Raw genomic sequence first — 16,428 nt, forward strand, 5'->3', positions numbered from 1 at the left:
ATGGATTCACCTCTAACGCTCCTGTGACCGTGATCGGCAATTAGCACTCACTCATTGCCTAAGCAAACAGGTGGCCAGGAGATAATTAGAATTGGTAGCGCATATTTTTGTCAATATCCTGCATGTTTCTTCCCGCATTTTATTCTTTTTATTCAATCGGCCCATCTTTTTTACAGCATTTTTGAATACGTGTACGTATCCGGCAATGGGATATTGTTGCCATCAAGCACTTCCTTTCGAGTGATTCACATTTGTCAAGTGCATGATCAAACTAATATTTGTGTAGAGGTAATATGATTTGGATTGCTCATGCATGGCTGGTGACCTAACCCGCCCTTGCGGCGTCTTGCGGGTTATTTTGTAGATGACTGAGTATTATCCCCTGACGCTAAAATGCGCCACAATTAAATCCGCCTCATCAAGCAACCACTCCGCCGTAGTAGTAGTATTTAGGGGAGGCGACCTTCAGCTGAGGTCATTTGCGCCATAGGGGATGGATAGGAAAGGTTTATTGCCTTCCTTATTGCCTCGAATATATATATATATATATATATATATATATATATATATATATATATATATATATATATATATATATATATATTCGTAAATTTGAAATGCTAATTGCTATGAACTGGTCTATCATTACTCTGCGCTAATTATTAGCACTTATTTTGAGTAAAATTAGATATTTTGAATTGAACAGGAAAGAAACTTGGAATGTAAAGTTAAAATTTATTTGAAAAACGAAATAATTACATTTGCCTAAGATTCGAAGATGCATTCGAAAAATTATATTCCGACGACAGAAGAGACTTTATGATATCCAAGCGATCACTCAGGAGAAACACAAGGACGTCCACTTTCGTCATATTTATTTATATTATTAATTGTAGAGGCTATAGAGACAATGAAGGATAAAACAAATGGTATAAAGATGAATGGAAAAAAGATACATTGCATTAGATTTGCAGATGATATTATAACTCAGGCAGAATCAACCAAAGGTATGAATAGAATGCTCTAAACCTTGTCCACAGTTTTGAATGAATGGAAACTGAAAATAGATGTGAAGGAAACCAAAGCTGTGATAGTTTCTAGAAGCGGGACAGAATCCCTTGTAAATTAAATGATACGGTAATCAATGATTTGCCAAGTATAGGAGTTATGTTACCTTGGGAGTGTAATTACAAGAGACAATAGATGATTCAGTGAAAAGAAGGTTAGCGTTAGTAAAGAAGGCATACATAAAGAGAACCTTTCAGAAAACAAAAAAAAATGACATTGGAAATGAGTAAATTCTTGGCAAAAACATTTATTTATAGTACATAATGATATTGATAAGAAACTTTGGACTTTGCGAAATAGGCAAAAGGCTCGATCGTTAGAAATGGGAACGTGGATTTGGAAAAGGATAGCAAGAACTAGGTGTACGGGCAAGAAAATCAACGAAGGAGTCTAATAAAAGAGATGGAGGGAAGGGAAATTAAATGTATGCTGTTAGACATAACAATTTCCAGGAAAATATAATGGAGGGAAGATTTATAGGGGAAAAAAGGGAGAGGAAAGCCAAGAAAAAAATATATAGATGATATAAAATATAATATGAGAGCAACAACATACAAGGAACTGAAAAGAATGGCAAGGGAGAGAGGAGAGAGAGACCAATGGCTGCGAGGACAAGGCTCCGCCTTAAGAAGACGACGATGATGATAAAGCGAACACTTAACTCTCGGTAAAATTATCAATCTTATCATGGCCGCCAATCATTCCAGACGTAATGAGTGTTATTTAAAATTTCGGAGAAAACTCTTAAAATTATCAGGTCTTACAAAATTTAAAAAAAACTTAGCAGCAAAATGGAGGCAAAAGTGGAGGTGGAACAAATGGAGCGTGTGGCAAGGGAGGGAGCGGGAGTCGGCGTAGGAGGAAACGCTACGACTCAGGAGCAATCACTCAGTGTTAAGAAATCAACAGTGTTCGGCTCAACCTTACAAAGAAGAAGAAGAAGGCCTTCTTAATTTCTACCGGATATCATTTCGCAGAAGTGTTTACGAAAGCGGATAGCTTCATTGTTATGCCCTTGTTTTCAATTCCAGCGAGGAGAGACAAAGGAACAATTGCGTAAGCACAAAAGGTAGATGAGTTTGTTTTTCGAGGAATGAAGAGAATTGCGACCAAGTCCAGATAAACACACATAGCGCGCGCACGCATTTGTGAATTCGCCATGTCGGCAGACACGCCGCTATCTTTATGGCGTCAATGCTAACCTCAGAGAGAGAGAGAATAGTTCCTGTAAATGATGAGTGCGGTCGTGACGAATAGGGAGATTAAAAGGCAGAACGAAAACAGCAAGAGGCTACGTGAACACGTACGAGTCGATAGAAGAGAGGTGAAAGTTTACCAAACAATGAGATTAAAAATATAACTGCATGCAAAACCAATATATTCATGTAAACCTACATCCATAGAGGCGTATATGCTATGCGTATGTACTCAGGCAATAACCTTTTTAATTTAAACACATGCAAATACATTAAAAGTATATACATCTAACATACACATGCAACATACACATACAGATGCATGTACGCAACACAGTAACAGGTTGGTTTTCACTTGAGAGAACCGATTTCAGGTCCACGACAGGGCTGACGACTGTCCTTTCGGGGCAGAAACTCGTACTCATCCCGTCAAAAAGCAAGATTTCCCTAAGTTTCAAGTACCATCGATGGGATCAAGAATCAACGTAAGTGGTTTGATTACCACAAGTCATACGAACGCGACATATAATCACCCAGGGTGCGCTAAAATCGCGTTGGCATCGGGGTGCACCTCAAAGCTGATTGAGGTCACATCCGGATATGACCTCTCCGACCGAGAGACGCACCCCAATGCAGGAGGGGACAATCATCCTCCGCGCTCGATAATGCGAGTGGGTGTCTGTAGGGCATCGGGGGTCGGGGCATCAAAATGATGACCATGTACATATGCTACGCCAGACATGCTCTCTGCCAATATTCGCACCTGGTCGGCCGAGCAATTTTTCATCGCGGGGAATCCAAAAAATAGATATCCATGCAGTGCAGCGACACCGACTTCAAAGGAGTGCACAGTGGCGCGAGATAGTAAACTGGTCACCACCACAACTTAATCGAGGAAGAAATTTAGATAACGTGGGAAACACTTATCTCCTCTTTTCCAAGTGCAAGGGATTGTACTCGTAAAAGTAATTAATGTGGACTGAAATCTGGCGGGTCCTGTAAAACAATTATTCATTGATGAGGTGTCCTTTTGGCAGTAACGTGAGTAAACGCTTTTTAGGGTTTTCTTCAAAAGTCTTGGTTAATCGATGTCTTAAACGGCGGTAATAATCATCTTGCTGATGCCCGAGTTGAAAGGGTTTACATTAAAACGGAATCTAGAAGGGCCTACTTACATAACTCGATACATGCATTATACAGTATACACATGCCAAATTGTAGATAATAGATTAAAGGGATTGGGTACACATGCAAATTAAGCGTTTCCATAGGTTTAAATAAATCTAGAAATCCCTTGGGAACAGCGTCCATGGGGAATCGCTAAATTGAATTGGTGAAAATTTACCCATTGCTCATGCCAAAGATTTGTAAAGTGAAGTATTTCCTACGGTAAGCTAAAAAGACATTCACTTTCCCAAAATCACGCGCATAAACAGCGCAAAGCATGACTGAAAAGGTGAACACGTAAACGCAGGAACGTTCTCGCACTACTTGGGTATTCCTGGGCCAGCTGAAAACAAAGATGGCTGTCTGGTCTCAAGTAAAATCTAGATATGTGGGTTAACCAAATTAGCATAAAAACAAATATAGAAAGTTCAGCCACTCCCTATAGCGCCAGACCTGTAGGGCCAACTCAACCCTAACACGTCATCGGCCCTGTGGCGCAACGGATAACGCGTCTGACTACGGATCAGAAGATTCCAGGTTCGAATCCTGGCAGGGTCGTTTTTTTTTGTTCAGGTATTTTTTAGTTCAATACGGATTGTTTAGTAAAAATTGTTCCTAAACAGTAACAGCACACTTGAATAAATATGTTAAAAGAATGAAACTACGTATGTTGCCGAGGCATACAAATTAAAAGATGAGATATAAAATAAATCTTAGAATGTCAGACGTAATGAAAAAAAATGTTGAGTTAGCTCCCGGAGCGGACATCGGTGTTTTTCCAAAAGGTTTGGTCATCCACAAAACAAAAAGAGATAATAGATTTGCTGCAGTGTTCAACGCAAATAACTCACAAACCAGCAGCTACTGTTATGAATGTTAGAACGACGTTGTTGAGAGCAATTGGTGTAACGTGAAGAATTACAATCAAATAAACTGATTAATATGTTTGTTCTAGAGTCCCCGACTCTATCACTCTTCAAAGTCGACCACTAAATATCCCCAAACTTCGCCAAGCATACGAAGCAACAGTTTATTTTTGATCCCCGGGCGACTTTAATATGCTGAGAAATGCTAGGGATCACGATTGCGTAAGAAAACCGGCAAAAAATCACAAATAATGCGAAAAATTTCTCGTTTTTCGTTTGGATCAGAAGTTAAGTAACCGGCGCGAGGTAAGAGCATATTTGCAATAAATACGCCAGAGACGATCACAAGCGTGGACATAACTGAGGACATTAGCGACCACATATTTATGTTGTAGGAATTAAAACTACGTCAACGAAAATGATTAAGGGAAAGTGTAAAGGCACCAACAGTTAAATAATGATTTGGAGGAGATTTAGAGAACACCAACAACTTTGTCACAAATAGTTACGGGAAGAGAGTAATCGTGAGGTATATGTCGGAGGAATCAAGTGGGGAGCCTCTTGATTCACAAAGGGAAAAGTCGAGGCGTAGCAACTTCACGAAAGTCACCGACGCCCGAGGTTTCTAGCGCCCCGGAGGGAATTGCTTTGACCCCAAATAATATTGGTCGACTAGACCACAGTGATAAATTAAGAGAGAGAGATGGATACTGCCAACGGTAGATTCATGTACTCATTCCTCCTTCGCAATAAAAACAAAATGGAAACCGAGCGACCGGATATATTTAATTAATGGCAAATATTTAATAAATTAGTCAACCACACCAATCATTGAATGATGTTTATAACATGTGTGCGTGTTTAGTCAAAAGTGCTCATGCACAAGAGCAAATATACATTCAAAATGCATGAATGACTGCCCAACTATTGTGCTCGCAAGTCTGATATTCTGACGACTCCTGACAACACGCCTTTGCGGGGTATTGTGTTGATTTGTCACCGAGGGATCCATCATAACATACTCAGACCTATCATGATATGCATAATAGTCTTAATAGGTTTCATATTAGGAGGGCTATAAAGTTAACGCATATTTCAAAAACAGGATGCATTTTCAAATAAGGTAGTTTTGAAAAACTGGATGCATTTTCAAATAAGGTAGTTTTATACAAAGGGAAGAATTGCTCGACTCATCAAAATATATTAAACTGGGCTATAAACATGGTCGAATCTTATTGAATGCAATGAAAGACCGGGATAGGTTAATGGGTAATTGAAGAGTTAGAAGCTAGCTTCTTCTCTCGAAAAGAATATAACGCGGAGAGTTATACCTTCCGTAAAATTTACTGAAACCGGTAGTGCCAGCAAAAACCCTTCAAAACGGATAGTCATATGTTAAACCAGGTAATTCAACCACCCAACGTTTTTCCGACGCCATTTATTGATTGCATCGAGCCGTTATTAAACGAACCAAGGAAAAATCGAATTTTAGATTTTTTTCGCGTTTGACCAGAGTGAAATGATTGCACATATCTTACCCTGCAACCCACGACCATTTGGCAGGGTGTCTTAGGTCACCGGCCATTAGAGTAATTGGTGGTCATGAACGTTGAGCAACGCACGTGATATTTCCTGCTATTGTGGGCACGAATTGTGCGAGGGAAAAGAATTCCCTGGTTCGGTCTGATCGACGGTCAATTTCCCTCAACAGATCGCCGTGGCCTCACCCACCGATGATATGTTAGCATTCGTGTACTTCATACCCAGAAAGCTGCCTCAAGGGGATGTGATGGGGGTTCCTTGGACACCACGTGTAAAAAGAAATGCAAAACACATGCAAAAACAAACAATTTATGACAATTTACACCCACATAGGCGTATATATTCATGCGAAAACCTATATAACTGACATGCATGCAAATACATATCAACTAACATTCACATGCACCCACAAATATACCTGATATCTTTGCGATGTTTAATTTGGTTCCGACTGGTTAATTAAATGTTTTCAATATTTCTAAAGTTACTTCGGTTTCTTGCAGTCATGATTTCTGATTGTCCAGGGAAAGAATGAGAATGATGTATTTCCTCTGTTAAACTCGATTACGAATACTTATCGTTTGATCCATACAGAAGCAATTCAGTTTCTAGACTTAGATATTAAATAATAATAATATGACGTACTCTGGTTTTTCTGAACGATTCTTCACGAAACGGGCAGTTTTCCCTGTACCCTGTTCAATTCCGAAGTCTTAAACTTCTACACGGGATCCGAAATGCCCGACCCGTGCATAAGGTGCGTCCCAACAAACGCTAAATAACAACTCTCTCCCAATATCCGACTAAGATGAATTCGAGTTACTTAAATTCCGCCGGTTGTACCAACGAGCGTCTCCATGGCAGGTCCGATGATAGTGAGACTCAAATGGTCTTTTTCACTTGGTTCGCCACCGTACCATTTCTGCCCTCCCGTGTCAGCGTAGGTTTGAGGGCACTTTGACGTTTTCAAAGAAATCTTAAAATACTGATTTAACTGTAGATCCTAACTTTGACACCAATGCGTAATGCTAATATGATAACTAATAGGAGTTTCCCCGGGAGTTTTATTTCTTGTGTTTCGGTAGATGATCCGTGTCATTGGCGAGTAATCTTTGTTGGTTATTAAACGAAAAACGTCATTAATAAAGCCAAAAGAAGGAGGAGTAATCACGCCAGAGGGTGCTTTCACAAAATTGGAACTAAACAAATCACATAATCGTATTGTTTTCTTGTCTTGATGTCGAAGGACAATTCGCGATCCTGATGCGGCCCTTCGTCATTATTCCTCAGTCGTGGCCACAGTTCGTGTCTCAATTTACTGTGTGGTGCTTGAGCATAACTCTTTTAAAAAGTGTAGGAATGGGTATCCAAGCTGTTTTCTTCTTTCCCTCAATCGGAAGGAGAATTGCATGGGAAAAACTCAAATCGTGTTTCACTCTTTCGGAACCCGTTCTGGGTGATCGTGAAAAATCGTTGTCTCTCCAGGAAGTGCATGGTGCCACTCATGATGACATGATCAGCATTTTTCAATGGGTGGGATGTCAGCGTCATAATATCCGGGGTCGAGGCTTATTTTCCCTTTGAATCTCCGTAGCGTGGTGTGAGGATACTGGCAATTGAAACAAAAGCATGAAAACATGGAAGGGTAATTACTTTGAAATGTAATTACTTCACCGCCAGGGAACATCCAAATATGAAGATTCCCTTCGGATAAAGTATCACGGGCGAAAACAAATTTTGACTTCCCGAGAAAGTTTTGGCAAACAAAAATATAGATTGAAAGTAAAAGCATCGATATTTGTAATTAAAAGGAGTGATATAGCGAGACCGTTAAACTAAGGGGATAAATAATGGAACAATCAGAAGGGATGTGAATTAAAACGAGTGGTGACGACCGACGAATGAATAAAACATCTGCAAACACTATGAGTTGAGACTCGTGCCCTCGTATTATTTTTTTCATCGACCGGATCCGTTATTCCCAATACCCCTAAACGGTGGCCAGTGGGATCTTGTCCCAATAAATTGGGAAAAAGCTCCCGGAACATTTCATTTCAATATTTCAAAACGTAAATATTCATCCCCGTCCACGTGGTACCCCGATAGCTCCCGCTGTTGGGGCGTTCGACAATGCTTGGCTGCACTCAATTGGGATCGATCATCTTCCACGCATACTATATGTACAGTCTCGGTTTCGGGGATTCCATCTTGAAATAGGGTTTAATAACTGCGTCATGCAATTCCTTGCTTCCCGAAAAATTATTTCTGGATTCTGGGAGATATTCCTGCAACTTAATCCTCAAATGACGTTCTCTCCAATGGGTACCACGAGTTGTATAATCGGAATGTGGTCTCTCTATTAGGTATAAACTTATAAAATGTTTCATGACACATAATTCTTCTATTGTAGCCACGCTTATTTAAGTTTATACCCCACTAACATATCTTGAGCATTCCCGGTGTAAGGCTACCGGCAAGTAACGTTCTGAAGACTAGCGCGAATTTAAGTTACGTTTCTACATCTACATCTACTTAATACCCCGCAAGCCGCCGCAAGGGCGTGTGGCGGGGGGTGTTAGGACACCACCCGTAATTTAGAAAAGAAAGAGAAAAAAACCGCATGCAATAGCCACAAAATCATATATCCAAAAAAAAAACTTGGCATAAATTCATGCATGAACACTTACACCCCACACACATGCAAACACTCAAACTACACCTTACATACACATGCACCTGAAAGTATACCTAACATCTCTATAGTGTTTAATTTTGTTCCGACTTGTAAATTCAACGTTTTTAATATTTCTAAAGTGACTTCGGTTCCTTACTATTATGATTTCTGATTGTTCGGGGAAAGAATGAGTATTTGTACCTATCTGTCCTGGAATCTATCTCCCTTAGTTTATCTTTGTGGTCTGATCTACCTAAGTAGTGTGGGGCCATTATAATTTCCCGTTTCCCTTCGTCTGTCTGCTCTTTTTATTTTCAATTTTATAACACCCAATGCTCTATGATGAAACTTAAAAAAAGAAAAAAAACACGTGTTTATTCATTTTTTGCTCTCCCCAATACTCCATAGCAATCGGCAGAGCACTGACCCGGAAGCGTGAAGATTAAATGCACGATTCAAGCATACAAAGCTCTTAGATTAACACAAATGGGTCGGCTTCAACGCTGATAGAGACAGAGTACACCTATCGCCGCATTACATTCATAGGATAAACTAAAGCGAAAACTGAAGGGAAATTGACCAACGAACCGAACAATAATAAAATGTTGGAATAACGCCTGGCTAATACTGGAAATATAAATGCCTCCTGCAGTATCCGCCATTCAAACTGCCCTCTCTAAAACTATACATCTACATCTACATAATACCCGCAAGCCGCCGCAAGGGCGTGTGGCGGGGGGTGTTAGGTCACCAACCGTAAAAAGGAAAAATACCACATGCAAAAAAACAACACGGAAAATTAGCCCCACAGCAGCGCACACACTCATGCAAAAATCCCTTCATCCAACACTCATGCAAACACATATACCGCAAAACAACTAAAAAAGTGCACCCCGTGATGCAGCACGAAAGCCATCCTACAACACGGAAGCCAGGACACAACAAGCAAGAAATTGAAACATCACTACCACATGAAAATGCACCACGAAACACTCTGCCCCCAAAGAGTCTGTAAAAGGCAGGGAATGCGACCCAACGTTGCAGGTTGCAGGAATTTCCCCCCGCGGAGAGGGACGAGGGATTGAAAGGGAAACTTAAAAACAGATGAACGGAACACGAATGAGGTCATTCGGAAAGAATGGGTTATTATAGCAAAACACATAAGGTTAGTGGAAGAGCATGCATTTAAATACAACTAATTATTTTTTAGACGCTGAGGGTGGCAAGTGGAATTTTTGCTATCTATAACCCTGCAGTTGCTATCCCGTATTGTCCGTGGGAAGAAGGAGCTTATATAGAGAGAGGAGTTATATACACAACCGAGCGGACTTAAGAGAGAATCCAATTTCCGCAGATCCCAAGGTCATTTAATTATATCTTCTCAAAATTCCAGATTTAGTTTGAAAGAACGCGTGTTAGAAAAATTGGGCGAAGACGCAAACAAGCAATGGATCCAGTAGTAGGTAACTTACTTGCTAAAACAACTTTTCAATTGCTCATCAAAGGTCGTTCCAGTGCCCTTTCTCGGAAATATAACGAAGCGATGTTACTTCGACAGAATTTGCAGTTCAGGGAAACTATATTATTATAATTATCAGCATCCAATGACGATTGATGAAAATGAGATTTAATGTTTCCGTAGAAATCAGATCGGCGAAAGATTTCAAATTTGCGGCAATGCCGACTGGCGTGATTTTTGCTATTTTTCGGTCGAAAATGAGTAACCTTGAATTTTTCCAAATGATCGCTCGATGTTGAAAATGTTCGCATTTTGCTCCCTCGGAATGACTTCCTTTAGTCCACGTTACGCAACGATAATTCGTCTGTCGCACAGGAAATGGGTAAGCCGGAGAGGACAAGTCCTTACAATAGCGAAGGTGAGGGTTAGGGAAAAGATTAGCTTCGCTTGTTTACGACTTCCCCTGAGACGCCTCTCTCTCTCTCCGAGGTCACTTGGAGAGTTTGTACTATTCTACGTTTTCGCCGCGATATTATTTTCGATTTCACATTCGCCGATATTGAGTACTAAGGCATAAACGAGGAGGGGGACCTGGGCTTCTTTTTGCTGAAAGCGGTTGTCAATAATTTGTTTATCAGTTCATTGCCATTGAAAATGACAAAATGAACAGTTCTGCATTTATTTATGCAAAGCTTTTTGTGTAGCATGTTCATGTGGCGGTGGAGTTTCGCCTTCTTGCTTGTTATGTTCTGGCTTGCGCGTTGTTGGATGGCTTTCGTGCTGCATCATGGGGTACAGTTGTTCGTTGGTTTGAGGTATGTGTGTTTGCATGAGTGTTGGATAAAGGGATTTTTGCATGAGTGTGTGCGCTGCTGTGGGTGTAGTTTTTAATGTTGTTGTCTTTGCATGTGGTATTGTTCCTTTTTACGGTTGGTGACCGAACACACCCCCGCCACACGCCCTTACGGCGGCTTGCGAGGTATTATGTAGATGCAGATAAGAGACGAACTCTCTCCGCCTGCCTCCCTTCATCCGCTATCCTCTCCACATTTATTCATTATCTTTGGAATCTGTCTAAATTGTTTACGCTTGTTTCCTACTTTTTTCCTCCGCAATTTTTTCATCTTTAATGTTTTTTCAAAAATTATTTTCATGCCTTTGTGCCAGAAAATATTAGTGATACAGTTTCTCCATGGATTAAAATACATCTCGGGAATTTCAATAGAATATTTCTAAAGCCACAATTCTACGTTAGGTATTCCATTTATATATTTGAACTTCATCATATTACTGAGCAACATTTTTACATTTATGTAACTCATAACTGTCCATTTTCCTGTTGCAGTCATCATGCACACCCCTGATTAAAATATATCGACATCGGCATACTGCACGATCCACCTGTATGTGGCAGGGGGTGAAAGCACCGTGTGGGAGGGGTAAGTGATAAGGGAGAGGGAGTGATGAGGGGGAAAATATTTCGTAAAAATCAATCTAATAACGTGCACATTTTTATACATGTTGGAGGACGACTTAATCCAAAAGAAGTGTTAATTTCACCCAATAAATTAGTTTATTGTTATGTGAAAAAATGGAGTAAAAAGGAACCAACAACCAAATAATATACGATAGGCCTCCAAAATAAAAACAAAAAAGACAGGTCATGCATAAATGAAAAGTTAGAAGGAGAATTTTGCTGCCACATGGACAAATATAAAAGCAACACATTTCTGATCAAGTGTTTCCATTAATGCGGAGTTTGCTTTGTTGGCCTTGCGAGCAGTCAACCATCCTAAATTCTCGGAACTCTTCGCTATTTAACACTTCGGAATAATTCCAGGAAGTATGCCACCCTCCTCAAGCTAAAATATCGTCTCTCCCTTCTACCCTTCCCGTCCATAAAAAAACACGGCCCACCCTCTTCGCCTTTCGGACTTGTCCAGACACGAAAGCAACCCCGTGCGAGAAAGAGAGGGGGATGAAGGAAGGGGGGGGGGAAGTACCAGGTGCCTCCCGACGAGGGCCCGGAGAGGGCCCTGGAAATTTCCGTTGGGCCCTCCCCTTCGGACACCCCGCACCGCTCCCCCCCGCGCCATCCCGAGCAGCCCTCCCGAACGACCTGAGACTGCCTTATCCCCCATTCAAAACGACGCGCCGAGGGTGTGTTGGTCGGAGCCTCTTGCGGGATATCGCTCGAGGAAAGGTGGATGGGTGGCCTAGAAATGAGAGGTATCTTCCGCGTCCCTCAAGTCTTCCTCTCCCCCAATTTCTACATCTACATCTACTCAATATCCCGCAAGGGCGTGTGGTGGGGGTGTTAAGACACCACCCGTAATTAAGAAAGAAAAAAAACCGCATGCAAAAGCCACAATTATATACATCCACAAACAAAACATGTCATACACTCATGCAAGAACACTTACACCCCACACACATGCAAACACTCATACCCCCAACTAACATACACATGCACCTTCAAATACACCTAATATCCTTGCATGTGTTTAATTTTGTTCCGACTTCTAAATTCGATGTTTTCAATATTTCTGAAGGGACTTCGGTTTCTTACCATTATGATTCCTGATTGTTCGGGGAAAGAGTGAGTTTTTAAAGCTTTCTTTCTGTTTCTAACGAGAAAGAATTTCTATCGCTTTGCCGATGAATGGTTTACGTCATGCAGCAAGTGAGCAACTTGTATAACACTCATGATTTCAATGAAACAACGCAGTCCATATATGCACATGGGCGGAGTTGAGATTTCTCCATCATTAAGTTAGTAACATTTATTTAGAAAAATCTACCGGCATAATTTTATTATCACTCTAAACGAAATTTACAATTTAAAGCTGATTTTGATAAGTTATTTTTACAGATTCCAAAGGTTAACGTAAGTTAAAAATTGTCAAAAAATAGGCAATAAAGAACTTATTTAAAATGAAGATCGCAGAAAAGACATATCAACTACAAATGCAAAAGAATTGATTGTATAAGAGAATAAAAAAGGGGGTAGAATTATCTGCATCAGCTAAATACCTCGCAAGCCGTTGCAAGGGAGTGTGGCGGGGGGTGTTTGGGTACCACCCGTAGTAAAAAACTGCATCCAAAAGCCAAAAAATACATGCATGCATTCCACAAACAAAACATGGTATGCATCCATGCAAAAACCCTTAAAACAAACTAGCAACTAGCATGCATATGCACCTTGATTGCAAATATGCTTCAGTAGACGGTGGGACGTGATTTAGAGACTGCTTCCCATAACCTTTAATCTCCTCCTGGAGGAGAAAATTTAAATTTGAGAAATATAAAATTTTGTAAGGTAAGAGGTGCGGTGTGTCACAGGTCATCCCTGTGTCTTTGAGGGCGGAGACCATGAGTTGCATGTCTATGTGATGGTAGAATTTCCCTTTGACTTCATTTGGCATGTTATAGTATATGTTTTCACTAGATTTGAGTGTTTTTTTTGAGTATTTAGAGTGTTGTAGGGTGGCTTTCGTGCTGCATCATGGGGTGCAGTTTTTTAGTTGTTTTGCGGTATATGTGTTTGCATGAGTATTGGATGAAGGGATTTTTGCATGAGTGTGTGCGCTGCTGTGGGTGTAATTTTCCGTGTTGTTTTTTTGCATGTGGTATTTTTCCTTTTTACGGTTGGTGACCTAATACCCCCCGCCACACGCCCTTGCGGCGGCTTGCGGGGTATTATGTAGATGTAGATGATTTGTTGGTGCATGCATATGTTATTTAGTAGCATTTGCATGCGTGTAAGTGAAACAAAGTCGCAGATCACAAAGTCAGAAACAAATCAAAGGTTTTTGCATGAATATTACACCTCTGTGTGAGTAGGTTTACATGAACGTGTTGATTTTGCATGTGGTCACATCCTCTTTTACGGGTGGTGACCAAGCAGTCCACGCCACACGCCCCTGCAGAGGCTTGCGGGGTATTGTGTAAACGTAAGGTTGGGACAGTAAACACTGAAAAGTTAACTTCGTGAGGTGAGAAAGACGAAGCGCAACACGAACGATATTGATATGCTTAGCTGGCCGTGAATCATGCTCAATAACATTTTGGCTGACGTGTAACAATTTGACTGAATGAAATTCATCTGGATAAAGGGATTCGCAGGTATTCCTTTCGGACTCTAGATTCCTATATGATTACTCACTTATTTTGGTCAAATATGTTTAGCGACACATTAACTGTGTTAGCCTACATTGTGATTGATCAAGGGGATTGTTTTAGTGTAGCAGTTCCAGGCTTAACTTTGTGGAATTCCTTCTTGATGAGGGTAAAAAATAACAGAAACTTTACACTTCCACACACTTGTAATGTCCTACTACCATGGTTTCGAAAACGGAAAAATTAGAATTTATAGCGAAATAAACTGTTATAAAATTTTGAGTTGCTTTATTTCCTAAGCATTTAGGCTTTTGGATTTCGACGTTTAAGCGCTGTGCACGGGAATAATCGGGACTATAATTAGTTTCACTGATACGTACATTTTTTCATCGGTCTCTTTCCGTGAAATAAGTAAAATAAAACCAGATAATACCATTTGAATCAAAATAGATATGATCGCAAGGCGAGGAGGAGATAATTAGTAATTGAAGTGTACATATTTTTTCGATACCCTGCATGCATTTCAAATAGTCACGTTTTTCTCATCCACACAATACCCCGCAAGCCGCCGCAAGGGACGCAAGTTTCGCCTTCTTGCTTGTTGTGTCCTGGCTTGCGCGTTGTTGGATGGCTTTCGTGCTGCATCCAGGGGTGCAGTTGTTTGTTGATTTATGGGAAATGTGTTTGCATGAGTGTTGGATGAAGGGATGTTTGCATGAGTGTGTGCGCTGCTGTGGGTGTAGATTTACATGTTGCTGATTTTACGTGATATTTTTATCTTTTACGAGTGGTGACCTGACACCCACCGCCACACGCCCTTGCGGCAGCTTACGGGGTATTATGGAGATGAAGAATATACCATATGCAAACACATAAACCATAAACCAACAAACAATTGCACCCTAGGGTGCAGCATGAAATCCATCCCGTATTATTTGGATGTGTGAACGCATTGCAGCGTGATAATCAATTATTATGTTCATAACACAAGAGTACACGATCGACAGCAATAGGAATTGATCGACAAGACTATGGAAGTGATCACACGCCGAATTCAAAATACATAAACTGTCTTCCCGACAGCTGGCATTCCGTTCCACCAAGTTATTTACCTGACACTCGCACTCCAAGCAGAGCGGAAGTGATGAGTTCGATCCCCTCCAAATACTTGAGCCCATATTCTTTTATTGCAAACGTTTACATTCCTCTGCTGATGAGGATTCCATTCCTGATGAGGAATAATGAAAGGTGTCGGACAACAAATAATCCTGCCATTATAACCGGTTTAATGTTATAGTCTCAGTATTTCTTCCAATTAGGACCGAAATCACAATCTTGATAAATGCTGAGTACCGCTCCCAAACCAACAAAACCTGTCAACCCAGTTCGTCTCCTAAATATATCCATAGAATTTTTATTTATTGTATTTCTTCAAATAACGCTAGTAGTGCTTACTGGAAAGGCATCTTTTATTATTTAGTAAATGTATATGCATGTATGACTAATTATACGTATACATGTAGGCGGTATGTATACACAGACACATGCACATATATTAATATATGTGTAAATATATAACCATAAACACAGTAATCAACCCGAAGGTCGGTTTGGTAGGTGATGGTAGAGTTCACCCAGTACTAAGCCCTATACGGCGTGTGAAATTCACACATCAGGGTAGGGGGGCCAGTTCCTTTCCCTGTGCCGGTTACGGTTTCCCAGGAAGATCTGGTACCCGAAAAATCACTTAGCTTGGGTGGAGCTGCAGGTGACCAGTGTGCCTTGCCCGGGACTCGAACCCGGGACCCTCCGGTCATTAGTCCAACGCTCTACCCCCTGGACTACCGCGACCCAATTTTGTATTATATATACACAAGTATATATATATATATATTTATATATTTATATATGTATATATATATATGTATGTATGTATACATACATATATTTTTTATATATGTATATATATATATATATATTTATTTATTTATATATGTATATATATATATATGTATGTATGTATACATACATATATTTTTTATATATGTATATATATATATACACGCACACATGAATTGATATATATGTATGGACTCTGATTGCATGATCTTTTTAGAAATGTTGATGCTACCCAGTACATTCCTGTCGATAAGTGGTTGCGAACTCATTTGCATGCCAGAACTATTTTCTGTTATTTTGCCTCATGTATGGCACGTTGCGATCTGTTCGTGTGCTCTGCCCCCTACCAAGAACCTTGACGGCAGCTTGTGACGTCCGGTACTATGTCATATAGATGAGATCTTTAGAGTCGCTGATAATACCAGACAGTCCAAACCG

The 16,428-nt window shown here is 40.4% G+C and overlaps 1 non-coding gene across 1 annotated transcript; it reads left to right on the top strand.

Moving 5' to 3' along the window:
• Nucleotides 1-3,916: 3,916 nt before the first annotated feature.
• TRNAR-ACG (transfer RNA arginine (anticodon ACG)) lies at nucleotides 3,917-3,989 on the top strand. The gene has a single exon. It is a non-coding gene; the product is annotated as a tRNA-Arg (tRNA).
• The last annotated feature ends 12,439 nt before the right edge of the window (nucleotides 3,990-16,428 follow it).

This window comes from Hetaerina americana, unplaced genomic scaffold (assembly GCF_022747635.1).
Source record: "Hetaerina americana unplaced genomic scaffold, ioHetAmer1.1.p SCAF_52, whole genome shotgun sequence".
In the NCBI taxonomy this organism is placed as follows: domain Eukaryota; kingdom Metazoa; phylum Arthropoda; class Insecta; order Odonata; family Calopterygidae; genus Hetaerina; species Hetaerina americana.